The 27,766-nt window shown below is 41.8% G+C and overlaps 1 protein-coding gene across 3 annotated transcripts in view; it reads right to left on the bottom strand.

Annotated features, from left to right (window-relative positions):
* Positions 1–27,766, bottom strand: part of LOC146511702 (cadherin-20-like) — a 124,389-nt gene that overhangs the window by 46,844 nt on the left and 49,779 nt on the right. The window contains exon 1 of one of the 3 annotated variants that reach the window (XM_085172181.1): positions 1,663–14,249. The exons of the other annotated variants lie outside the window; for them this stretch is intronic. The gene's annotated coding sequence lies outside the window, so the exon portion shown is untranslated. Of the gene's footprint in view, positions 1–1,662; positions 14,250–27,766 lie in introns of those variants that run through there. 3 annotated transcript variants of the gene reach the window in all.

The following is a 27,766-nucleotide window of genomic DNA, read 5'->3' as shown; positions in this document are numbered from 1 at the left end:
TATAGAAGTGTCGTTTTTTGTATATTTCTGAATGTTTATTTACTTATTTACGTGTAATTAAACGGAGACTCGGCTGCTGCGTGCGCTAACTTTTAATAAACAGGCCTTTACTTCAGCGTGGCCTCTGGTGTGGTTTGTGTGTGGATAAAGCTGACCGCTTCTTGTGGTTTCTATACCGTCACTGCCTGGAGCAAAGACCCAGTTTCCTGAGCTGGCTCACAGGGCGAGCCTTCAAAGGCAGCATCGAGCTAAGAGGGGGGGGGGGGGGGGGGGGGGTGTGCAATCTGGCCGAACTCTCTCAAGATCACACAGTTGTTTGTGTGCTGGTATGAATATAAGTTCACAGCACGCCTGTGTGTGTGTGCCCATCAGGCTGCTACCCTGTATTCGCCTTCCTTCCTCCAACCTTGGACCCCCTCAGGACACAGATGCTGGCGTGGGCCCGGCTTTGAACCTGCTTCTTTAATTGCGGGATGCTCGGCCCGTGCAGCTGTGCACGCCGCCACCGCTGCGCCGCAACGAGCGTCTCCCTCCCCGCGGCTCGTTTACTGTAAGGTGTTTTTAATTACTCCGCCCTCCCTCCAAACTCTGCTTCTCTTTGTGTTCTGGCTGAGCTTCAGATGTTTGGTAACAAAAATAATCCGTTCACCCTTTCATCATTCTTCCCTCTTTTTCAACATCTGTGCTCGTGCACCGCTCCCGCTTATTTTTAACTTTCCATAAAGCTCATTCATTCCATCTCTACTGTAGTTTTGGCCTCTATCTCCTCCTCCGATGCACATTCAGTTCATTCATCGCTCAGTAGAGGCCATAAAAGGAGCCTTGTCATTTATTGAGAAATTAAATCACACAAACTGGCATTCATCCCGGGCACTGGTGCATGGAAATGATGTCACAGTTCATAAGCGTCATCTGGAAAAGTTTGCAATCAGTGTCACAAATTAAACCGCGGCGTCTTGGGGACGGATCCTTTCAAATTAGCAGCTGGAGAAGCCCCCGCTCCTCGTTAGGCCCATTTCCTGTGCTGGAAATGTAATTTGAGAAACCTGAACGGTGTTGTGAATATGGATTCCAGCGCTCGATGCTCATCTTTCAGAGAATCCTGCTTCTGATAACGGCAAGAAAAGCCGGTCAGCTCCTGCGAGGACGCACCTGCCAATCTGGTATCTTATTTGTGGGCCTTACAAGAGAGGCGATAGCTTAATGGGTTTGATAGCGGGGAGAAGAAAAAAAAAAGCCCTCATCTTGAGAAACTAGAACCTCGACTCAGGCTGTCGAATGATGTCTGAATGCCAAACAGTGGTCCTTTAAAAGCAGATAGGCATTCCTCTCCTTCGGCGTGACTTGTTTGAAGCAGCGACAGCGCAGACGTGCTGAGAATTGGAGCTACGGAAAGTTTGTTGTGCCCCCTCCTCTGCTAAAAAAAAATACTCACCACGACCTACTTTTGACAGCCACATGTGTGTTTCTCTAAGCACTCCCTATTAATTAATGACCAAAAGAAATCCCAACTATTGATCGGAGGGTGCAGTTACTGCTGAGGAATCCCCAGTGGCACTTACATCCCTAACTGTACCCTGTTTACAGCTTGAAAGTGTTACAGTTCAAAACGTGACCGGTGAAAGACACACACACACACGCACACTAAAATCTATGCCTTACCTTTTTAACTTTATTCCTCCGTCTGCTCTTTGTTCTTCTTTTCCCTGCGCGCTTCCTAAATTTGCCTTGTAAAAGTTGCGAGAGCTTTTGCCTGCAGTGAATCAGCTTCCCTAAAGTCACCCTGAGTCCACACTCCGTCTCTCACTGGCCTCTTTGTAAAGTTTCCCTTCTCTCCATCTGTATATATAAATAAATATAGATCTTCTGGTGCTGCCTGTGTACTCCGTCTCCACTGCTTTCTGCCTCTCATGCCTGTCTGCACACTCTCATCCCGGGTGTTGCTTATCTGGGAACCCAATCAGACTAAAGGACCAATTGTCCCTCTCTTTACAATCAGTGGGACGACCTCCCCCCAGCTCCAGCGTAATCCAGCAATCTACAACCTTGGTCAGTGGGTAGAGAAGAGGTGGAGAAAGAGGACGGGAGCGGTGGGGGCTCTGAGAGCAGGACGGGGGTGAAATTACAGCGGGAGGGGGTGCAAAATCAAGCGAGCAAAGGATGAAGGAATGAGACGAGAGAGGCATGAGGTAGGTGGTAGATAGTATGGTGTGGAGGGGCGTGCAACCCATTTCATTTCGGGGTATTTGCAAGTGAATAAAGTGGCCAGTGTGGAGTGGAACAACATGGGCTGAGTGTGGCAACTGGCAGGGGCGCAAGATCACCGACTAGAAGCAGAAAAAGGACGGAGGACAAAGAGGAAAATGCCGGCAAACCTGCCCTAATGCATTTTAATGAGCCGGTGTTGTACACCGCTGGATCTGTAGAGGGATTTATGGGCATGAAAGATGAAGCTTTACACTGCATTATATTCCGCCGCTCGCCCGGTCAGAATCAAAGCAATTAGTTTTCCAAATTGGCAAAAAGAGCCCGAAAAAAATCAGGCGCACACCAATACACACAATAAGCGCGGCGGAAGATTAGTCATGGTCACGGAGATCTGATCCCTGTTTAGCGCCGACGGAGAGAAAATAGCAGCGTTTCATTTAAGCAATCATGGAATTAATGCAGAGGTTCTCGGAGTCGAGTCTCTTGCATATTTCTCCTCAGGAGGAGGACAGCGAAAGTGAAATCATATTGGAGATGTACTCAACCATGTTTAAACAGAAATGAGAATATATTGCACAGAAAGTGTTCTAGGCAGCTGCTTGGCTTCCTGTTTGCCTCTTTCATTACACAGTTTGAACTGTTTACATATTGTATTTACAGACAAAGTAAAGTGATGGAGCAAAGTTTATCCACTGTTCCCTCTGGGGCAACTTTGCTCTTTTTTTTCCACTCGACAGCCCTTTGACTCTCCTTAATCTTCCTGACAGAGTAATTTGGTGTGTTGTACAGCTCTAAAAATACAGATGAAGGCTGTTGTCACCCACCGAGCCAGATGGTCAAAAGGTTGCACTTCTCCATCGGTTCAATATGTTTTTTCTCTCTCCCACTCTGTCCCTTTCAATATGTCTTCTTTCTCATTTGGCAGGTCATTCTTCTTCACCACCGACCCCTCTCCCCTCCTTTGCTGCCCTCCCCGTCGTCTTTGTCTCTTTGAAGACCTGACTGGTTAGCGCCCCGGCCAATCTGTTAGCGAATGCTTGACTGGACCCCCGGAAAAAAGGCAGGGGCTCCCTCTTTGTTGGAGAGGGTGGCATTCAGGCACACTGAACAACACCTTCCATCACTGTGGCAGAGCAGAGGATAATAATTGGCAGAACAAATTGAACCTATAGGACTCATGGAAGGGCCTCTGTCTGTGTTGGTGGACGTCTGGAGAACAAGTCCCTTTGGGCACCCGTCACAATGGCCCAGAGCTGCTGTTTAAATAGATTGGATACAGCTATGTTCTGCATGTTGCCAGACTTTGGTTCTGTTGTGATATGCGGGATGTTATAAGGATACGCTGCTTTTCATGCATCGGATAAAGTACGCCTTCTCTAAACGTTTTTAAAAGCCGTGACTTGTCGTGTCACCTCAGTGCACCTTTTGCCACAACTTACAACAAACGGAGGCGTCCGTGAGGAAAGCGGATGTCATGGTTGTTAGAAGGTTTTGGTACCACACCACTAATCGCTTTATTGATTGTTTTTCAGTCTTTTGCCAATCTTTAGAGAAGCAACTCAAAACAAAGCTGCATTATTGATCCCCCCTTTTGTTGCACCTTAAATTATTTTCATTTGCTAGTTGGGTGTAACACAGTCCACATTGTATCTACGATTGATAAATGTAGTTTTCTTACACACAATGACATGAAACAGTCAATCAATCAATCAATCAATCAATCTTTATTTATAAAGAAACAGTCACGCTAGCTTTGTTCTTGATTACAACATTTTACAATCAACTGACTGATGCTGCAATGAGTGACAACCCCCAAAAATTATAAAATGCAGTTCATCCATTGGCCACCAGGAGCTGCTTTCAGAAGTGAGTCAACCCCTGACACCTATGCGAGCTAATATTCCACTATAAAAAAAACCTGCTGGGGTGATTTTCTTATTCATCCAGTTTAAATTTGATCAATTATTGTCCACACTGGAAGCTGTTTGCTTGCTGCGCATCACTTTGTAGCTAATGGCCGGTCTGCAGGCTCCATCTCTCGTGTATTTACCACACGGTCACATGTCGCACTTCATGTTTCTGTAATTATTGTGCAAACAAGAAAATAACTAAATATATCAGATATTACAAGAAGATATTATGAGCACTCACGGGATAGTGATTAGGTTGACTGCAATTGAATTTACAACCTACCAGTTTGTTGTGTTGGGCGCACTGGCCTGCACAGCCCACAAATGCCACGTTGTGACGACACAAAACAACCAAAATAAATAAATAAAACTAAATTTCTCTAAGTTAAAAATGACTGTTTGGTTTCAATAGTGATCTATTAGTGAAAGGATTGGAGCCATAGGAGGTTCTTTTTGTTGCTTTAGTAAAAGTGCTCTCCAGGGGAAATTGGCTGTATCCATCTCTCCGACTGCATCCACGTAGCACTATCTTTTGTGTAAGCTGAAGAGCTCTGAAAACAACTTTTCAGATAGACCAAATATTGTTTCTTAGAAAAAGGATTGGGTTGGCTGGGAGACAGACATTCACAAGGCCACCCTTCTCGAAAGGAAAGTAGAGAAACCTACACTTAATAAACCCCAGTCTTCCACATTCAAATGGCTCTCAATACTGCCATGCTTCAGAGAGCCGATTAAAAATAATGACAAAGCTAAGGTCCAAAAGAAGTGATGGAAAAAAAACCAGCCCGGGAAGGTAAAACCCGGCTTCTTTACTCTCACTTATCATGTAACAGCTTTCAGGCGGAATAACCTAAACAAAATTCAGCCAGTCTCACTCAGCGTATCGCTTTGCCACCACAACCACCACAAGGAGAAAGCATGAAAGAGGGTTAGGTTTCAGAAGAACAAGATGAGAGAGCTCCAGAGAGAGGGAGCAAAGCCTCCATGTCATCTAAGATAAGAGGAGCAGCCCTCTTCCCTTCTGCCCGAGATTAGAAATGGCATGGAGCAGAACAAGCCTGAGTACAAAGAGCTCTTCTGTGTCTTTGGGGTGCACAGTCAAGCCTTTTCATGTCTGATTTTGGCTACGGGTCGAAACAAAGGGAAATTAGACGGGGAAGTCATTGTGTCTTTGTAGAGAGAGAGAAACACACACATGTGAAGGTTGATTTGTGTACGTAAGCCAAGTTGCGGTAACCTTTACAGTAATTGGTAGAAAAGACAAAAATAAGATGTTTGGCCTTAATTGTGAGGCATCAGAATTGGCACGGGGTTGAAAGAGTGAACCGTGACATTAAGTGCCTGCCTGGCTTCATCTGGCTTCCTGCTTCTCGTGCTATTGTCTCAGATAAGCTGCCTCTTTCCAGATCCCATTTTCCCGGTGACCTTTTCACCATTTCCCCCTCTCGTGTCTGAGCTACGCCACCTCAGCAGGGTATTGACTTTCACTCCACCGTGTTAAACTTCGCCATCCGTGTACGCCTTGTTGCCGAGCCTCTGCTGTGACAAGAGGCGGCATTCTGTTTGGGATAAAAGGCTCCCCGGGCTGTTTGATGCGGTATTCCAGCGGGAATAGGCAGCGACTTGGCCTTGATGAGCTGACAGGAGCTGAGGAGACGTGGGGGCCTCGAAGCAGCAGGACCACAAACCTCAGGAACTGTGTGTCTTGCTCTGATATTTACCCCTCCCTGTTCTGTCATTCCCCATAACCCCTACTCTGCGCTCTGTCCCTGTGACCCTGTCTGCGAGGCTCAATTTGAAAGACTGGAGCAACTTTTTGAAGTCGGAATTAAGGATGAGCACATGCGTTGTGACTGATGCAAGCAACAAACGCGAATGCGTGCAGAACATGAAATGCCTGAATTATGAATGTATTCAGTCTGCAATGCTACTCCTGCTTAATTATTTACACGAAGCCAACAAAATGAATATAGAAAGAAGAAAGGAATACATGCTTCTTCAAATGAAAAATAGCATCCTGTTCAACAGTATTTTAAATCACACACTGGCAGCATCTGGTAACTTTTGCATAAGCATAAAAAATATTTTCTTCAGGACTTAGTGGAAGTAATAGACACACATCTGTGGTTAAAAAATTCTCACGACGCTGATATAAGCATGTTTGACTGAGTCTGAGTCCTTATCTCCCCTTCCTAGAGTAAACAAAATAACAATTAGGTTGAGTGTGCGCGCTCCATTACATGTTAGGTATGCCAGAGGCAGCGACACACATGACAAATGCCTTCTTTTGTAGGTTTCTGTGTGTTTGTAGTTCCACACTGATCCACTGATCAGAGAAAAAGAAACAGTTCAGCGGGGGTTTAAACAACACCATCCGCCACTTTCTTCCACCTTGAAACAAACTCGGCTTAACATAGTGGTTCCTTTCAAAGCTTTGTGCATGAAAAGTTTTCCGGCTAAATAAATGTGGCGAATCCAAAAAGAAGAACAGAGAAGCATCTTCTAAAACTCGTGCTGCCCAGTCTTGGCTGACTCCTCGTTAGTCGGAAAAAATGAAAACAATTAAGTTGGTTATGAAGTCCTCGCTGAAGTCTAACTCGTGAGGTCTGTCACAGCATAACATTTTTTGCCCCTGTCACCTGGCAACTAAAAGCTTCAAAGGTCCCGTTCATCTCAGAAGGTCTACGATCCAAAAAACCCAAGCTGTGCCTGCTGCTTTATTCTTGCAAACAGACTGTGTGGAGGTCAGAGATTCTTGGGCTGCAGCAGTGAACCCTTTTACCAAAGAACATGACTTTTTCATCAGTGCACTTAACAATTAAGTTGAAGAATCCCATTTTGGTGACTTTTCAAGCTGCTACGGAATAAAAGGTACTCGCATATTTTATATGTGTGTCTGGCTTCGTGTAGCTTCGTAAGCAACAACCAGCCTCTGTGCAGCCTTGCAGTGTACGCCAAACGGCATTAGTGTCAAACTTCCTGCACGAAAAGGGGGGAATAACAAGACACAGAAAGAGGTAAAGCACAGATAACAGTAAATAGTGATGCATCAGGGAGCTGAATATAATAATCAGCTATTAATTAAGGGATAATCATTTCAGCTTGCATATAGTGAAGTCAAAAACCCTCATACAGATACATTTTCAAAATTGTAAATGAGCTACCAGTCTACAACAGTCACACTTGGAGATTAAAGGTAACACTAATGTGAGCGTGCTGACATGCTCAGGCTAAAAATACCAGAAATGTCTGACTCACAGTCCAACTCAAGTCACAGGTTAATGTAATCTGTGATGTACAGAAAGAAAGTGATGGATTTTGTTGTCATGGGTTGGCAGTATTGCACAAACGAATAGGAATTAAAATCCACTGAGAAGTCAAGGAAGCACCCAAACAGTCAACTCAGGTACAAATTCATCTTGTTTCACTAAAGTCTGATAATAATGTATAAGAAGTAGCAATTACCTGGAACATGAGAAAGTGCCCATGAAAGTAACAAATGCGACTTTGAAGACCCATTAGATGATCATTGTGTTTAAGTGTGAAATTCTTACCAATCCCGTGGGAGACGTAATGTTTTGTGAATTGTGGATGGAGGAATGATGCCTCAACATCATAAGAGCTCATCAGCCATTTGGCTGGATGAGCTAAAAATTTCGTTAATTAGGTAGCCTACTAAGAGACCCTAAAATTTAGCTATGGCAGAATAACACAAAGTGGGCAAGCCCTAAGCTGAACTCAGCTATGAAGTGAGTGATTGAAGCGACTAACAATGGAATCAGAGAATATCACTGCTTGCCATAAAGGGGTAGCGACGCAATTGTAGATTGGCATACATGCTATAGTGAAACTATATTTGAATGGACGCACAATGTGACGATAAAAGGGGTGAATCTGACTGAAAAATCAAGGATTCTACCCTCACCTCTGCTAATGACTTCCTGGTTTTTACGCTACATCCACTATTTTTGCTGTCTGTAGTAAAAATGTTTTTATACATGTAATCATAACTAAATCATTCTAAAATTTGGATGTTTATTCTCAAATTAACAAAACAACCCTAATCCGGAAAGGGACATGAATAGATAAAACATTTTATGGTTATCAAGTAAAAAAAATCAGACAAAACAATAGTCACTCAAATGTATCCTCTGGGGAACATGAATGTCTGAAGCAGATATCATAGCAAGTCACTTAACAGTTGCTGAGGCGTTTGTCTTCAAACCTGAAACCTATAATTGTGTGATTGGGAAATCACTAATAACCAAAATCATTCGGGTTCACCCTCAGGGGAACATGAATGCCTGCACCAGATGTCATGGTTATCCATTAGAAAGTTGACCTTTCTATTCATGGCAAATGTCAACCTCACGGTGGCTTTAGGGAAAATGTTTTAAGATTACAGGACTCGTTAGGATTCACCCTCTGGGAAACATGAATGTCTGAAGGTTGTGGGCTAAATGTGTGAAAGGATAACATTTTCATTGCCTGAGAAGCTACTTTGGCTAAAAAAGAAAATACAGTTTTACAAGGACAAATTTAATCAGGACTTTTTCATTTTTCAGTGTAGTTTTATGTATTTTGATCTAGGTGCCTCTTATAGGGGATTATTGGATTGCTGGGTTTCTATCTATAACGTAGGGCTTTGGCTTACCCTTTAAAAAGCCCTGACTTGACTATTGTTGTGAATTGGTGCCATATAAATAACTAATGAACTGAACTGGCAAGAAAGCTGCCAGTTTCTTTCTATTTCAGTGTTTTCAAGACAAATTAATATGTTTTTGGCAGTCTGTTTCAAGTTGTAGTAAAAGGTTTTCGTCTAGTGCATACTGAATAATGAATTTACTGTATAGTTACACTGATTCTTACAAAGAGAAAATGGAAATGGAGTGAACAGGCAAAAGTGAAGGAGCACAGGAAAACAAAGGTTTGAAATGCTGCTTGATTTGTGGAAAAATCTGGCACCTGTTTTTCTAGCTGATTTAATAATGTTCCCATTAACTCCATGCCCGGTTGACAGCCTAGAGGTTTGTGACAGACTGATCTGAAATCATCTCTCTCTCTTCTAATGACTCTACTGCTGTGCTCAGCTCTACACCGAAGTAGGAATCTGGGCTGCTGAATCTGGAGGCGTAGCTGAGACGTCACCATCAGTTATTTCTAAAGAACAGTCTTTTTTGTGCTGGATAGACAGCCACGGAAAGTAAAGAAGAATTTTAATACCTCATTTACGGAGCTGACAAAAACTATCCTGAGATGTGGAAACGTTTGGTATTGACGAACGTAGAAGAAAGCAGGCCTACGCTCCTAAAGTCGGAATTAATTGCCATCACTTTGGCTGCTGCCATGAATGAGTTTTTTTTAAACGTGACACTTCTGGGACTGATCTGGGCATTATCTGTAGGAAAATTAATCCAGAATTCATCCCCCTTGCACAAAATGGGATAATATGATACCTCCACATTCACCAAATTGACATCTTCGAATTTAGTAGAGATGCTGAAGTCAGGGAGTCAGTGTGACATGGCCTATTAGGAGCAGAATCGTGTCAGGGGACTTTAAAGTTCGTTGGAAAAGTGACCCAGTGCATGAACCATCTCCTAAACCTATTTCAGTAATGGTAAATTGCATTACCTATAAACAGATGAAGAAAATGCATCACAGAAAGCACATCAAAGTTTTGCACTTTATTCTGCAGTGGAGCATCAATCGAATCTAATCTCAAAGAGCTCCAAAACTCATCTGTGTTTATAATCGAGCAGTCAGGAAGCCCATCGGCTAGTCTGCCTACTCGTGGCAGCAGCGGCGTTTTTCAGGGCATCTAGGTTCAAGACGTCCTGTTTGTTTAGTAATGGAGATAAATATGAAAGAGCTAATAAAAACCTAAATTACAATCAGATCACCAGTGGTTTTGAGATTTGCTTCTGGTGAAAGCATTCACACTCATAATACACTTTTCTTTTTGCAAGAATGCAAATTGAAAGACTACAAGTGGAATCAGAAAACTTCGGGAACTAAAATTCTTGGCCATTTCCCTTTGATTCCACCACATATGCAGATATTCATTCATAGAGATGCTTTTTTTTGAGAATTATTTGGGGGATTTTAGGATAGTAGAGGATAGACAGTGGGCAGAAGGTAAGTGTGATGACAAACCTTGACCTTTTAGTGAGCTGTAGGTCTGCTATAATGACATGCTCTAGTCTGGACTGTTTTTTCTGTAGTATAAAGATTACAAAGATTACTTTTTTCTCTTGGTTCTTGACGGAGGCGGTCGCACTTTTCTCCGTCTCCCTCTCCCTTATCTTTCCTGCTTGGCTTCTCATGTCTTTTGTATAGTCTCGCTTATTCCTCAAAGAGTTTCTCAGTCTTGTTCTCTAAAACCTAAAGAAGAATTATGGATTTGATCAACTGGTCTCATAACTGAATTGACACCCTCCTGGACTTGGGAGAGCCCGATTGTTCTGCGGAGACGTTTGCTGCCGGATACTCGATGGTCGGTTGCGTCGATGGAAGACATTGAACGACATCTACCAATTCGGAACCACGATAACAGAGTTCTGGCTGATTGGAGCTGGCTTGGACCTGGCTTAGAACAAGAAGCGGCTACAGCTGTTCAAAATCCCATAAGGCTGGCTGACATGATAGACGATTGGCAGGGCTGTGAGCACTCAGTTTTGAAAGCAATATGGATAAGATCTTGGAGAAGAACAATGGGAATTGAGAGACTTGGTGACCAGTGATGGACATTAGTCCAACTGTAAAAATTGGATGCAGTTGTTCGCACTAAACCCAAACATTCACCATCTTCACTCATGCGGCTATCCCACTGGCACCAGCTGAAGGCCTGCCAAGGTCGAAGCTGGCTGGAACAACAAAATTCTCCATGATAACAGGATTGTTGTCAGAAGTCTTTGTCCCTCCTTCAAGGCCATCTGCGTTGATCGAAGATTGTTGACTTTTGCTTAACCGGGTGAAGGGACACTTTATCTCGGTTGAACACACACACACACACACACACACACACACACACACATATGCATGTACACTGACACAGACCTAAACTCACCCTCCCATCCCCTCCAAATGCCTTCGAAGCTTATGTCTTCTATGTTGTGAGATGTGATGATTCATGTGCTGACGTGTTTTTTTCTGTTCTCAAACTGATCTCCCTGTTGGAGCTCAGTCTGGGGGGAGTTTTTTTTCTCCTCGTCTTTCCTCATGTTGTGCATTTTCCATTGTTATACCTCTCTGACCTGTCTTGCCCATGTGATGTTTGTGTAATGTATGTATGGTCGGAAGGGTAACCCAATTTCCCTCAGGATGAGGGATGATTATCAATCAATCAATCAAAGACCCTGTCCTAAGAGTTTATCTTGGGTTTCTTTCACTCCTTTGTTTTCTAGAGTAGTTACCATACTTGTTATATCCTACTTTAAAGGATTGCTTCCTAGCTGACTTCACCACAAGGTTTTGTCTTGTTCTGTGTGTCATCCCCAGTTCATCGTCAGTGTTTATGTAGTGCTGTCTTCTCTTTGTCACAACGTCTGCTCCTGGTCAAATTCCCTTGTGGCGTTTGAATTCCCTTATTGGACTCTGATGCACTGGACTTATTAAACGTAATTTTCTGTTGCACATTCTGCAAATAAAAGTTTGCTGAATTCCAGTGTTTTCACCTTGCTGCAGTGACAATGAAATTACATGCAGGTGTAGTTCCAGGAGTAAAAGGACAGAAGTAGTTAGGTTTTTAATTTATTTGGTGTTCAGAATTGTCTGATATGTTGTAAGAGATGTGAGCTGGCAATGGATAGTGCATTGAATTTTATCCTAATTTAATAAGTGCTTTGCGAAGATGATTTATAGGAGTTCAGTAGCACTATCCTTCCAAATCCAATTGCAAATGAACACCTTTGACAGACAGTGACAGTAATAGATGATGCACCTTCCATCAAAGCCAAGTGGTCTCCTACGAAGCAGAAAAACATGCAAGTTATTGTGTCTTTGTTGTCCCCTTTGTGTCTTTTGTTACTTCAACAACCACTGCAGATCTTCGACTCTGCCCAGTAATCAATTAGATTATCTCTGGTTTCGGAGCAGCTCTGTCGACAAGAAATATTTTAAGCAGAAAAACAAACTCAAGTTTGCTCATAGGTTCAATTCCCTCTACAGTCAGCATACGTCCATCAACAACAATGTGTGCTTTCAAAGTGTCCTTGAGCGAGACACCAAATCCCAAACTGCTCAGTCATGCAATATAAATCACTGTGAGCTCCAAAGGATTTCATTATCTCCATCCCTGATATTATGAAGCTTAAAACAAAAGAAGAACAATAAAGAATGTGTGTTTCTTGTTTCAAAGGGCACTGGGCTATTTTTTTTTTAAGTCAAGTGGATATGAGGACAGCTGAACCTTGCGTAGCAGCCTTCAGTCCCGGAGCACGCCAGACTAAGCTTTGTGCCGTAATGCAAGGCGACACGCCAGCGGAGATGAGAGGAAAAACAATTGACAGAGCTTTTGTTACATCTTTAATTACAGGCTTTGTGTTTGTCTTGTTCAAATGAGGGGCCGTGGGGAGAGGGAGCTCTCTCAGTCTGATCTGCTCTAGTGTCTGTGAAATAAATGGCCAGACCTCCCATCTCCTCGAGACTTATGGACCTCTAGCAAAACACGTGGCTGGAGAGAAGGTGCTGTATATCAGAGCAAGCACATTCTGCAACTCATCTGCTTCGGTGCATTTTGCATGTATCTGCCAACCTTCGCAAGAAGAGAGTGTGGGTGTCTTCGAAGATGAGGCCCGCACGGAGAATCCACGAGGCGTGAAGTGTACCTGGGAAGCTGGGGAGGAAAAGGCATGCAACTGAGTCCCCTGTATATGCGGCGAGTTCTGGGATATGCCTGCTGGGACAGGTATGGGATCTGGGTTGCTGCCGCCAGTTAGATCCAAGGCTGTGTCAAAGCAGATGATCCGCAGCTAATATGCAGCTGTCTGACCCTATTACCTTTAGTGGCAGGGCCAGGCTGCTGCCGCCCAGAACTCCTCCAGTCCTTCAGAAGAAATTTAGTCTGGCTTTTAAACATGCCTCCATGCATTCTGTACAAGTATTTGTATCTGCATTGAGGGTTTAAAGTGGACTGCAGCGATCCAGAACATCACCTTCAGTTAATGAGTAATTAAATCTGATAGACAGTTTAATACAAAGCATTGTCAAGCGAGCCATGGAGGAAATAATGTCACCCCAGGCCCTACCTGCACACTCTGCACATCATTTTTTAACTTCCCATCCCTGTCATGTGTCAGCAGACGCAAATATAACGAAAGTTGTGGTCACAGAACCTCAGAATCTAGCTAGCTCAGCACACAACAAAGACACAGTTGCTGTATTTTCCAAGGAGAACTAAAGGTTAATAGGGGTCGGGGTTACTTTAACTCGCAGCAAACTTTTAAGCGTTTTTTATCAGATTTGACTAGATAGACCTGCACATGCAGATTTTATGTCCCGCTGAAAGCAAGTTAATTTAGTGCTTTAAATGCATTTTAGTGTGGGTGCTGAGTAAAAAGAGTAGCTTCTGGAAGGGCTCTGTTAGGGGACATTAATTTGAATTTAAGTTGGCGATGTTCTTTAGTAACGCTTGCCAAGATCCACCTTTATACTAGTTTTTACTGGGAACTGCAGGGGCTGGAAACTAGATGTGATTGCTCATGTAACACCTGCATACATCATGCAGTATATATTGTAGAATGCAGTTGGCTAAATCCACAAGGATTAGTAAACCCCAGAGCAGCAGCAGAAGCAGCACAGGTCAGCCTGCCAACAAAGACAATCGGCTGGAGCTAACAGTGGAAATTATCTTGCTTATTTGTAATTCAATTTTCAATTCAATTTTATTTATATAGCACCAAATCACAACAACATGTGCCTTAAGGGACTTTATATTGTCAGATAAAGACCTGACAATAATACAGAGGAAACCTCAACAATCATATGAGCCCCTATGAGCGCGGAGGTACCCATATGGAAAAGATATATATAAATCTTATAAAGTTTGTATCTGTCTTGTGTGAAACTTGTATGAAAAGCATACAAGAGTGAAAACAGATATAAGAACCCTTGAAAAATTATATAAATGAAACTTGTATGTTTTGGATACTTACTAAAACAATATATGAAAATAATGAGAAAGTGGCCACTTTCATGGGTAACTCATATAAGCCGTATATGATTCACTATAGGCAGCACGGTGGCACGGTGGTTAGCACTGTTGCCACACAGCAAGAAGGTCCTGAATTCAATTCCCCCATCAGGCCGGGGTCTTTCTGTGTGGAGTTTGCATGTTCTCCCCGTGTTTGCGTGGGTTCCCTCCGGGTACTCCGGCTTCCTCCCACCGTCCAAAGACATGAAGCTTGTGGGGATAGGTTAATTGGATAATCCAAAATGCCACTAGGTGTGAATGTGTGAGTGAATGTGAGTGCGAATGGTTGTCTGTCCCTGTGTGTTGGCCCTGTGACAGACTGGCGACCTGTCCAGGGTGTACCCCGCCTCTCGCCAGTCTGTCACAGGTGGGATAGGCTCCAGCGCCCCCCGTGACCCTGAAAATGATAAGCGGAAGTGAATGGATGATTCACTATATGAAGTAGACCACATCTGATGCAAGTCTTTTATAAGTTTTTTCTATTTCTTTTCCATATGGGTACAAACAGTGGGAAAGGCAACAGTGGGGAAAGAAAAACTCCCTCCATTTGTAAGTACCCAATTCTCTCTCAACTTTAACTTCTACTTGCTCCAAAAATTCTCTTTTGTTTAATTTGTTTGGGTTACATACAAAAGAAAATGTGGTCTCGATCTGCATCTACACTCAAAGCTTTGAAGCTGATCGTTCATTCCAGACTCTGGTTGGTAACCCTCTAATATAATTACTACCAGGTCATATGTCAATCAACGGTATTCTGTGTGCTCATTGAAAGTTGCTTGCCTGCGATTTCAAAAAAAGTTTATCTTGGTTTCACACTTCACGTCACCGTTTATACTTTAACCTATAATTGCTCAAAGTCACTGAATGTGATTGACTTTATACGGTCACTTCTGGTGTGGACGTAGCTTCAGTGGCTGACCATTACTGCAAAGATGGTCACATATAATTTAGTCTGGTCATATGTTACCCTACTAAGACCTAAGTTTGCCTAAAGTTTTGAAGAAAAAACTAAAAGGACCTTTTTTCATCACGTGTGCCAAGACTTTGCAGAACGTTTTCCAAAAGCTAAATAAGTCTCCTTTTAGATATCATACAGTTAGGGATAAGGTTTAGTTGTGATTATGGTTGGATACTGAACTCGAAAATCCATGATAACTTCACTAACTCATCCTAAGCAAAACTGAGCATTCAACTACACCCAAAGAAATAAGTCAAGTCACAGGAGAGGGACATGAAGTTGAAAAAGTCAAAAAGAAAACCGGAAGCGCAAAAAAAGAAGACAAAGAAAGTAACAAAGATATAGACTAACACAAACATTAAAGAAGAAACCAGGAACATGAGACTTTCCCAGTTCATATTTGTAAATGAGAAACTACTAATAAGGTCACATCAGTGAGATTCAACAACTATGCCCATCGCTAAAGTGACTGCTAGCAAACTTGCATCCAAACAGATTGAAGATATTTGAGCATTTATCATCTAAAGAGAGAGATATCCCCCTTAGGAGTTCTATAATCTGATAGTGATAAAAGAAGAGTGAATGTTGGACTCAAACACGACTCCTTACGAATGAACGATAATGGGGCCCATTCTGCGCTTGATATGTAATCAACCCACTATTAGCCGACGTGTTCACCTGTGCTGTGAGATCAACTTTCAGGTTTAAAGTGCAGTATCAGCTGACATATTTAAGCAGATCTCCGTGTCAAAAATCAAGTTTAGAGACCATCAACCTTGGGTCAGGGGGTATTCCATTACTGAAAAACATTGCGCACGGAGTGGGAGTAATGGGCAGTTAATGAGAGAACCAGCACCTCGTCTTTGCCCCTGGGGCATTGTATCAGATTAATGCAGCCATGCTAGATGCTATAACTAACTAATGAGCACCTTTTAAAAATACATTTATCTGCTTTGTATTGTGGCTGATGCAAAACCTTGCAAACTTTAAACCTTTAAAACTCCATACAACTCAAAACGAACTGAGACTAGACTTCTCCCTAATAATCTAGAGCACATGTGTCAAAGTCAAGGCCCGCGGGCCACATCCGGCCCGGCGTACATTTATATCCGGCCCGCAAGATCATTTTATATAGATGTACTATTATTGTTATGCATAGTCCGGCGATATGAGGAGCTAATACAAACTACAGATCCCATAATGCAGCGCTGCAGCCTCCTTGCTGAACGCTTGGCTAACTGGGAACATTCCCGTGTCAATCAAGTCAAACTTCTGTTATTGCGAAGCTAGCCGCTCACAATGGTGGAAAGAAAAGTTGATTCTGAAAACAGAGCCTTTCAGCGCCAGTGGGTGACTGAATATATGTTTACAGACATTGCTGGTAAACCCGTGTGTCTTATTAGTGGAGCTAATGTGGCTGTAATTAAGGAATTTAATTTAAGACGGCACTACGAGACAAAACGTCAGGATAAGCTGAAAAGTACAGATATGTATAGATAAGAAAAGTATAGACATGATGGACATTGCACAGCTGGCCATCTTCATCCGTGGAGAGGAAATATTGAACATTAAATCGATGCACGGGACAACGACAGGAAAAGACATTTTTTAAAACGTATGTCAAAGTGTAACCGACGTGAAACTGTCCTGGGACAAACTTGTTGGACTTACAACAGATGGAGCGCCGGTGTTGTGCGGTGAAAAAAGCGGACTAGTCAGCAGGATGCGAGTAAAGATGCAGGAGGAGAACTGTACCGGTGAGTTAACAGCAGATCACTGCATCACACACCAGGAAAGGCTGTGTGGTAAAGTCCTAAAAAATGGAGCATGTAATGATCACCGTAACGCAAACCGTAAATTTTATCTGAGCTAAAAGTTTAAATCACCGTCAATTTCAGTCTTTTATGTGGGAAATAAATTCAGAGTTTGCCGACATTCCTCATCATACAGAGGTCCGTTGGCTGAGTTGGGGAAAAGTTCTCAATAAAGTTTTTGAGCTCAGCAAGGAAACCTGTCAGTTCATGGAGATGACATGTATGATGCGGTGAAGGCATTTCAAGTGAAGCTGTCACAAATGCACCAGTGCAACCTGCCTCACTTTCCCTGTGGCCAGTAATGTTGAACCAAGTCAGCGCACTTTGCTGAACTGCACCTGTGCAGATTCAGATGGAGCTGCAGTGTAACGCCCAGCTCCGTCTACATGCGGCTCCAACCTTGTGTTTGCTTTCATTTATTTTTCTGGGGGGTTTGGGCAGCATGTTCATATTTCTAACTTGCATAATTTTGACAGGATATATTTTTATGAAGAGCAAAATATTTAAAGTTAAAGTTTATTTTTTTTAAAGTTTATTTAATCTGGAATAATATTCCTGTCTGTTTTTATTCATATTTATGTTTAAAAAACATTGTTTTAGTGTGTTCAATAAATGTTTATCTTGTTTGGCCCGCAAACGAAAGTGTGCCTTGTGTTTTGGCCCCCTGTGCAATTGAGTCTGACACCCCTGATCTAGAGGAAACCAAGAACTTTAGCTACATATTTAATCCCCTTTTTCCAAGTGCAATTTCAGTCATGTTTTTTGTAGTAAATTAAAGAAACCCGTCACACACATTTCTTCAGAGAAATGTATATTCCTTGACCAGTTGGAGAGTAGTTTCTGAATCATGTTGGTAGTTCCAATACTAAAGTAGCTGGTTTGTTTCCATGGGAGCAATCCCATAAAAGGTTCCTTCAGTTCTGGAGAAGAAAGAAAGACTTCCAAGTCCAGTTGTCTTCAACTGAAGTGCTAAACATTATCACGACCTGGATAACCTACATAGATACTCTGTGGTTTGCCCTGTGTCTCATCAGCTCTGTCTCTATGTAGTCTTACATCTTCCCTCATCAGTTGTCAGATAGTCTGTTTGCCTTCTATGTTTCCATCTATTGCTGCTTGTGCTTATTGTTTTTTTGGTCACTGTGTAATTGTATGCATATGGATCGACCATAAACAGTTCGCCTTCTAGTTACTAACTTACGACTTACTTTTTTCACAAAAGTCATGAGTACAAAGTTAGATTAGATTTTTCAGGAGGTGGAGTTGACATCTCAGTCCTTGTGGAACCTGCGTGAAGCATGATGACCTGACTGTTTTGGTGCCTTCTGTTTTGTCTCCACAAAAGACCTCAAGGACAGTCCAGCTGCTTACTGATAAAAGCTAACTGTGGCTCCTTATCAAGTGTTGGGTAGACAGACAACTCACAGAACCGCCGTGTTTGTCCTCAGCTGTCCACTCCTTGATTTCGAGTATTTAAATAATAAATAGCATCTGTATTTTATGCCACTATAAACCTATAGATGATAGACAGGGTACACCTAGTCTCGCTGCAATTCCCAGTTATTATAAATCCTTTTTCTCTAAAAGACAGAACGTGGGAGAAAATATCTCAATACAAAGAGAACTAAGAAAGAAAAGGCTGTTCATGAAGGTTTATAAGCTGCTGGTAAACCATCTTGAATTGGTCTTATATGTCTGCAGGTGCTCACAGTCAACTCAATAATGGGAAATAAACAGGGTGAAGTAAACTGGACTTTAACCTAAGTCACCATCTATGATTATCCTAAACCTAGACCTATGCTATCAGAATATCATTTTAGGGTTGTGACTTTAACAAGCACACGCCACAGGACACCCTCTATCATTAAAATCTTGCTCTAGTCCCCTGAAGAACCCTTGAGCAGGGAAAAAAAAATCTCTGGCGAGTAGCTCCTAAGTGAACAAACAAAGCACGAAGATGCAGAAATGAGGACCTCGAGAGCAGGCGCGTGAATATTCTTTGAAGTGCCATTTTTTTCCGTTGCCACAGTGATTCATCTTTTCCTCTCTTTTCCATTGGGTGTCTGTCTCACCTACCTTCCTAACTACTAGATCTCGTTATGTTGGCTTTTCACTGAGTCACACTGAAAACTGGCTTCATCAAAAGAAGCACTGTCAGAAGTCCTGTCCTCAGTCCCCGTCAAACTCTCACCCTGCCCGATGGAACACAAGGTTTCTCTGCAGAGATCTTGTTACAGGAGTTATGACCCATTCATAACAGCCTGTGCTCTGATGTGCTTCTCAGGTAGATTTTCTCCTGTTCGTGACAGATAAGCACATTTCTGTAACCACATATTGAGCTCTGAGTCAGAGATACGTCCAAGCGTTGCCACACTAGTGACTGCAAAGTTATATTTTAGGATACTTTTTGAAATTTAGAAAAGAGTTGCTTTGGATTGCTACTAGCTTTTGTTCCTATGGATAAATTTTAACTTTGGATCCCTTCACCTGTATTTAACTCCAGTGGTTTTAGTTGCTTCACATCACTTTTATCCTTCCATTTCTGTATTTAACCGTGTTTGCATCACCAATATAATTACTCATGCTTCATTTGTGTATTTTATTCCATGTCCACTTTTTGTACTATGTATTAGAGCTATAAAGCTTTCTGCAGAACACGTAGCTTTAAGCAAAGTTTGTTATTGACTGGCAACATCCCTCCATTTTAGTCATGTCATGAGGCCAGCAATTCAAGCAAAGATACCCAGACTTCCTTCTCCCTAACCAGCTCCAGCAGCTCTTGTGGGAGGTCCTCAAAACACCTCACTTAGGAGGCAATAAGTAAGTCACGTCAACTTGCTGTTTTTAATGTTTAAAAGTTGTGACTTTATCTTACTGAACAACCAAACTCGTCACCTTGTCTCTAAGGGGAACCTCAGGCACCCTCCAGTTGCTTCTATTGTGATTCTTTCAAAACTACCAACAGCTTGTCATTGGCTGAGGTTGAACCACAGCAAACCTTCCCTGGAAAATATCTGCCAGCCTGGGTTCATCTCAAACCCAAGGGCCTGTGCTGTCTTCCCTCTTTCTCCCCGCTTTCTGATCTAGTCACTGCTGCGCGATCAAAAAAAGGCAAAAAGACCCCAAAAATATACTTTAAAAAAAAATATAGTACTTAAAGCTTTAGAGTGTCTAAAACCTAATTTAAACAATTATGCAAAAAGTACCCTTTCTTCAAAAGTCATATATAAATAGAAAAACAAAAATAAAATTATGAAATATTCCCCACTACGCACCAAGAGGGAGGGAAGTGCCAGGAATATCAGCTAGGGCTCTTAGGAGAGTGAAAAGGAGAGTGAGCAGTAGTGACGGTAAAAATGATCGAAACTAAGTCTTTTTGTTTTTTATAAGAACTACAGTGGGGCAAAAAAGTATTTAGTCAGCCACCGATTGTGCAAGTTCCCCCACTTAAAATGATGACAGAGGTCAGTAATTTGCACCAGAGGTACACTTCAACTGTGAGAGACAGAATGTGAAAAAAAATCCATGAATTCACATGGTAGGATTTGTAAAGAATTTATTCGTAAATCAGGGTGGAAAATAAGTATTTGGTCACCTCAAACAAGGAAAATCCCTGGCTCTCACAGACCTGTAACGTCTTCTGTAAGAAGCTTTTCTGTCCCCCACTCGTTACCTGTATGAATGGCACCTGTTTGACCTCATCATCTGTATAAAAGACACCTGTCCACAGCCTCAACCAGTCAGACTCCAAACTCCGCCATGGCCAAGACCAAAGAGCTTTCGAAGGACACCAGGAAAAGAATTGTAGACCTGCACCAGACTGGGAAGAGTGAATCTACAATAGGCAAGCAGCTTGGTGTGAAAAAATCAACTGTGGGAGCAATCATCAGAAAATGGAAGACATACAAGACCACTGATAATCTCCCTCGATGTGGGGCTCCACGCAAGATCTCATCCCGTGGGGTCAAAATGATCATGAGAACGGTGAGCAAAGATCCCAGAACCACACGGGGGGACCTGGTGAATGACCTGCAGAGAGCTGGGACCAAAGTAACAAAGGTCACCATCAGTAACACACTACAACGGCAGGGAATCAAATCCCGCAGTGCCAGACGTGTTCCGCTGCTGAAGCCAGTGCATGTCCAGGCCCGTCTGAAGTTTGCCAGAGAGCACATGGATGATACAGCAGAGGATTGGGAGAATGTCATGTGGTCAGATGAAACCAAAGTAGAACTTTTTGGTATAAACTCAACTCGTCGTGTTTGGAGGAAGAAGAATACTGAGTTGCATCCCAAGAACACCATACCTACTGTGAAGCATGGGGGTGGAAACATCATGCTATGGGGCTGTTTTTCTGCCAAGGGGACAGGACGACTGATCCGTGTTAAGGACAGAATGAATGGGGCCAAGTATCGTGAGATTTTGAGCCAAAACCTCCTTCCATCAGTGAGAACTTTGAAGATGAAACGAGGCTGGGTCTTCCAACATGACAATGATCCAAAACACACCGCCCGGGCAACAAAGGAGTGGCTCCGTAAGAAGCATTTGAAAGTCCTGGAGTGGCCTAGCCAGTCTCCAGACCTCAACCCCATAGAAAATCTGTGGCGGGAGTTGAAAGTCCGTGTTGCTCGGCGACAGCCCCAAAACATCACTGCTCTTGAGAAGATCTGCATGGAGGAATGGGCCAAAATACCAGCTACTGTGTGTGCAAACCTGGTAAAGACCTATAGTAAACGTTTGACCTCTGTTATTGCCAACAAAGGTTATGTTACAAAGTATTGAGTTGTATTTTTGTTATTGACCAAATACTTATTTTCCACCCTGATTTACGAATAAATTCTTTACAAATCCTACCATGTGAATTCATGGATTTTCTTTTCACATTCTGTCTCTCACAGTTGAAGTGTACCTCTGGTGCAAATTACTGACCTCTGTCATCATTTTAAGTGGGGGAACTTGCACAATCGGTGGCTGACTAAATACTTTTTTGCCCCACTGTATGTGCTTTTGGATTACACAGTAGTGTCAGGGGTTGCTGAGTGGATGAGAAGGAGGACCCAAACGCTGGACTCACAGGTAGGTAGGTGAAGGTTGGTGTTTATTGTCGATGGAGTGAAACAAACAGAACAAAGGTAGGAAATGGCTGGCTGGCTGGCTGGATGACTGACTGAATGAATGAATGAAAGACTGACTGAATGGCTGGCTGACTGAACGCAGGCGGAAACGACAACATAACATCAATGACACGACAGAGAACTGGTGAAACCGAGGAACTTAAATACACAGGTTGAATGATGACAATGATTGGAAACAGGTGAGTACAGGGCTGAACATAATCTGACTAATGACACGAGAAACAAGCTGACACGGGGAAAAAACAGGAAGTGAAAACATTGATGTGGCAACATAACCTAAATGTGACAAAACTAAAAACACTGGGTCACCGACCCAGGAACCCTGACAAGTAATTTAGAATAAAAGTGTCATAATGTTAATGACATAGCTGCCTGAACTTTGTTCATGTGTGGGCGTAATCTCAAGAAAACTAAAGATGAAGACTGGATTTTTATGTAGAACCCAATCCTGTTTGTCATTCACTAGTCGTAAGATCATTGTACAATCCATGATTTAGTCTGCGCTTGATTATGGTGATATTGTTTACATTCGTGCTTCTATATCCACCTTGAAGCCTTTTGATTCTGTGCATCACAATGCATTTGCATCTTATATGAATAAGAAAGATAGTTCCGCCTAGTAACTTGAAAAGAGCAGCATTGCATGATGCTTATTTTCAAGGCTTCGCTGCAAAGATTCCCTGCTTACCTCCACTCCTTGCTTGAATTTAAATACAATACTTACTATGTCAGTTTGTAGGACATTTTAACATTAGCTGTACCTCTTGTTCATACTGAAATGGGACAAACTGGATTTAAATAATGTGCTGCCTATAAATGAAACAGCTGTGATGCTGTATTCTTTGACTTCACTAGAACATTTTAAAGGTTGCATTAGTTCATCTGCAGCTATTCAAACATTTGTGTGTATATGTGTCCTTTTGTTATGTAGCTGTTTGTCTCAATTTTTGTATGTGTGTATTTGTATAGGTGTCTTTTAAGTTCTTGATCTCCATGATTAACTTAGTACTCGTTTAACTTAGTACTAAGTACTGACTTGGGGCGATTGTGGCTCAAGAGTTGGCAGTTCGTCCCGTTGCCTACTGCTGGTGGTCAGATGGCCTGATGGCGCCAGTGTCCGGCAGCCTCACCTCTGTCAATGCGCCCCAGGGCAGCTGTGGCTACAATGTAGCTTGTGTGAATGTGTTTGTGTATGGGTGGATGGCTGAATGTAGTGTAAAGCGCTTTGGGGTCCTTAGGGACTAAGTAAAGTGCTATACAAATACAGGCCATTTACCATTTTAAATAAAGGAGTTAATGATAATAATATTAATAATAATATATGGCTTGCTGAGCCACATGTTGTTAATTGTTAATACATATTGTTATAGCATTGTGTAAAGTTGCACGTGCTAGCCCAGGTGGGATTTTCAGGTGGCATGTTCAGGCTCTGAATGTCCAAAGGAATGGCACCAACATGGGTTTCAACCTGGCTCCGGTGGATACCAGTGGAGGATCTGGAGGATCTCCATCTTGCTTTTTATTAACAAATAACAGCTCCTCTATCAACTCCAGTGGTCCTGTCAGTCCCACCAGTTTTGCTCTGAAGTGTAAGAAAACTCACAGGAAGGCTGACGTTGTGAGATCTAATCAGGGAAGAGCAACATAAGTGAAAACAGATGTGTGGGTGTAATGTGGTTAATCATAGATTCATTTTTAATTTAATGAGAACTTTGGTGAGAATTAATTAGTCGGATGATTAAAAAAAAAGCTTCTCTGGCTCTCACACTATTAATACCTCCTAAAGTTTTCTCTGAAGAATTAGTGACAAACACAGAGAAACTTATTTCACGAGCCCGGTGAATATTAAACAAATGCCAGGGAGCCACTATTAAAAGCAGTAGGCACTCAATTCGAGTCCAGCTGGTAAAATCTCAGTTGGGAGCTGCTGATAAGCAACAACCACCCAGGTCCACTTTGAGTAAGGCTTTTCATCTTTGCTATCACTGCTGCTCTATAGGAGAGAACAGTGTTTCAAAAAATCATCAAAACCTGTATTTCTACTATATTCTTGCTCATATAGACCTATGCAGAAAGTCCCTAAGTGAGTAATCTAGCAGTAAATTTGGGAAAGGCCCGGAAAAGATCACATTAAAAGAACAAATACAGAAGTAATTCAGAGTATCTGGGCCTGGAGCATCGTTACAGGTTGATCCACACACAGTGAAGGATGTATTGGACAAATGAAAACAAGCGCCGGCAATAACAGAAGCGGGTTTTGAATTTTAGCTAAAGGTGATTGGATATTTTCTAATTCATTGGCTTTAGTATAATCTAATGTGGGCTCTGAGAGTAATAAGCAATTACCGTGTGTTTATCCCCACAACTCAGAGAGAACTAATCTGCACTCAACAGCCAGGGCCAAAAATAATGAAATTAATTACGAGCATTAAGGCTATGCAACTGCCAGAGAAAGGTAGAAATGTAATTATCCACATTGAGACAGAAGCCGCTCTGTGTTTTTCTTCTGCTCTCTTTCTCATTGTTTGTGTCTCTTTTTAGCTATAATGCTTCCTCGCTTTTCTTACAGGTCTTTTTCTTGATGAGCAACATCATCCACTGGCGCACAAAAGGAAACAAAAGCTGTGTTTCGTCTTTGGAAACCATCCATATCATTATTTAAATTGTCCCTAAAAAAAATTTATGGTGATTTTTGTCACGTGGCCCGCCTTATCGCCATTTATTACGGCTTCAAAATTCTCATAACAGACAAAGCAGCTTTAGAAAGTGATACAGTTTGATAGGAGCTATTTATTATGATGGCAGGACCGGCAGATATTAAGATTATAAGGGGTTTATACAAACAACAACAAACCAGCTTGTAACGGGATTATAGCGTGCCGTCCTGTATGCCAGCTACGTTACATTGGACTGCGATGCTGTAATCTGCCATCAGGTCAAAAGTATATCTAGTGGATATCAGTTTACATGTTATTTCAGTCGCACAAAAAAAAAAAAAATCAAACAAGCCTCACCATTAATCTGCGTCAAGTGAGTTTAAAATGATCTACGAGTCCGCTAGATATTAAGATTTAATCATTAGTGACATAAAATCAATCCACACAAGACCCAATTCAATTTTTATTAAATTTTTCTTTTTCATCTAATTGCTCTCATATCAAAGACAACATCTACAGTCCCAGAGGAAAATTTGCTTTCACGAAAAAACCCCAAAATACAGATAACCACACTGTAACAAGTGAACTCAGCTCTCTTATGCTAACACGTGTGCGCGAATACAAATGAACACTATTGATTTAGTAAGTTCACAGCTGTTACGATTTACAATGCCAACGTGAGCACTTCTATGTTCTTTTTAGTCCCACATCTGCAAATTAGTGATGTGCGATACCACTGATTTGCTTTCCGATCCGATACCAAGTAAAATTCAGGGTGGCATCGGCGATACTGATCCAATACCGATACTTTGTACAAAAACATTTTTTTTACTGTATCTTTTATTGTATCTCAAATTATAGCTTCATAATGATTACAGGACATCAGATTACTTGTTCTTATCACGTAATAATGCAGAATTATTATACAGAAAACTGAAGTTGTGTGCCATTTCAGCATGTTGCCTGCCTGCCGCACTAAAGGACTCCTCGAGAGACGTCTGTCTCGCCCTAGCAGCACCTGTCCCTCTCCGCCTCAACATGCGCTCATCATATTCTGTGATATGATTTACTCTGAGGTGTTTGAGTGTGTTGCCACAACACCTCACTTTCTTGCCACATGTATCACAAACCGCATCTTGGCTGTTTGTGGAGGTAAAATACGTCCGCACATTACTCTCAGCCATTGTTGTGAGTGCGCACGCCAAGGGGCTGCGACACATTTATACAGCCATATTTCGCACATGACTATTAATGGCGGAAGAGGAAGTAGTTCCTTCCAATGTAGACAATCCAAATGATATATTTTCTTTTCACTCTGTTCCTGTAAATGATAAACTACAAATTTACCCTACATTACTAAAATATCAATATTTTAATATGAGAATCGATTCTAGAACATAAATGACTGGTATCGGAGGAATCGATATTTCAGTATCGATCCGCACACCACTACTGCAAATTGAAGGTGGCAAGGTGGATTCAGGTGGTTATCTGTGCCATTTGCTAGTACTTTAACAAGGCAAGGCAAGGCAAGGCAAGTTTATTTGTATAGCACAATTCAACAACAAGGTGATTCAAAGTGCTTTACAGAGACATTAGAAACAAAAACAAATAAAAAGCATGATTTAAAATTGATTAAAACAAGCAAACAAACTAACTAATTAACAAACAAACAAACAAACAAAACAGTATATAAAATCAAAACAGATAAAATCAGAACAGTAGATAAAATCAGTAATTAAAATGTGAGTTTTGAAATTTAAGCCTAAGTGTGGATTTGGTGCTTTATTCAAATGCAGCTGAGAACAGGTGAGTCTTCAACCTGGATTTAAATAAACTGAGTGTTTCAGCTGATCGGAGGCTTTCTGGGAGTTTGTTCCAGATATAAGGAGCATAAAAGCTGAATGCGGCTTCTCCGTGTCTGGTTCTGACTCTGGGAACTGATAAAAGACCGGATCCAGATGACCTGAGGGATCTGGAAGGTTCATACTGGGTCAGGAGGTCACTGATGTATTTTGGTCCTAAACCATTCAGAGCTTTATAGACCAGCATCAGAACTTTAAAGTCTATCCTCTGACGGACAGGCAGCCAGTGTAAAGACCTCAGAGCTGGACTGATGTGGTCTGCTATTCTAACAAGACAGAATAGCAGATTTCGTGTAAGCTTGTAGGTTTTGGACGTGGCTAACAAGGTTGAATTATGCTTTTATAAAGCTGCAGCAGACAGTTAGGGGCATTGGACAGAGACAAATATTTTTAAAGTCCTTAGAACCGAGCCAACAGACTGAGTCATCAGCTCTAAAGAGCAGCAGATTATAAATACATCGTTTCTGAAAATCGAGTATTTTTGTTGTTCTTCTTGTAGATCTTGTTTCTCTGTAGGATATAACACATAATACTAGTTTTCTAGACAAAACATTACCCATATAAAACTTTGTATTGTATTGTAGCGCATGCTTTTTGTGTCCATGTGACAATACGTGCGATATTTTGCCTCCTTGAATTCGTTTTGTGCTAGTTTCTCTTACAGAGGCTTTTTTGTTAGTCCCTGGGCCTTGTATTAAGGTTTTCTTTTTTTGTGGGTTTTTCAAACATAAAGTATTACATGAGTGTCCTAATTAGTCAGTATTTAGTTTTCTATTAATAGAGTTGTTTTTACTCACTCGGGGTTGTACATCTTCTGTATTTCATGGGTTCTTTATGGTTTATTTTCTAGTCTTGTTAAGACTTCTGTTACTGTGACTTTCAGGTAGTTTGCTCCCTTTTTTGTTCCATTCTGTTCCAGTCTCTGTGATTTTTGTCTTTTGGTGTCTCCTGTCTCAAGTTAATCTTGTTTCAGTTGTGTCTTACTTTCTGTTTTATTTTGGTAGCTATTGTTCTCTGTGTCTTGTGT

This window comes from Neolamprologus multifasciatus, chromosome 9 (assembly GCF_963576455.1).
Source record: "Neolamprologus multifasciatus chromosome 9, fNeoMul1.2, whole genome shotgun sequence".
Taxonomy (NCBI): domain Eukaryota; kingdom Metazoa; phylum Chordata; class Actinopteri; order Cichliformes; family Cichlidae; genus Neolamprologus; species Neolamprologus multifasciatus.
The sequence above is the reverse complement of the archived record's forward strand: the minus strand, read 5'-3'. Positions and strand labels throughout refer to the sequence as shown.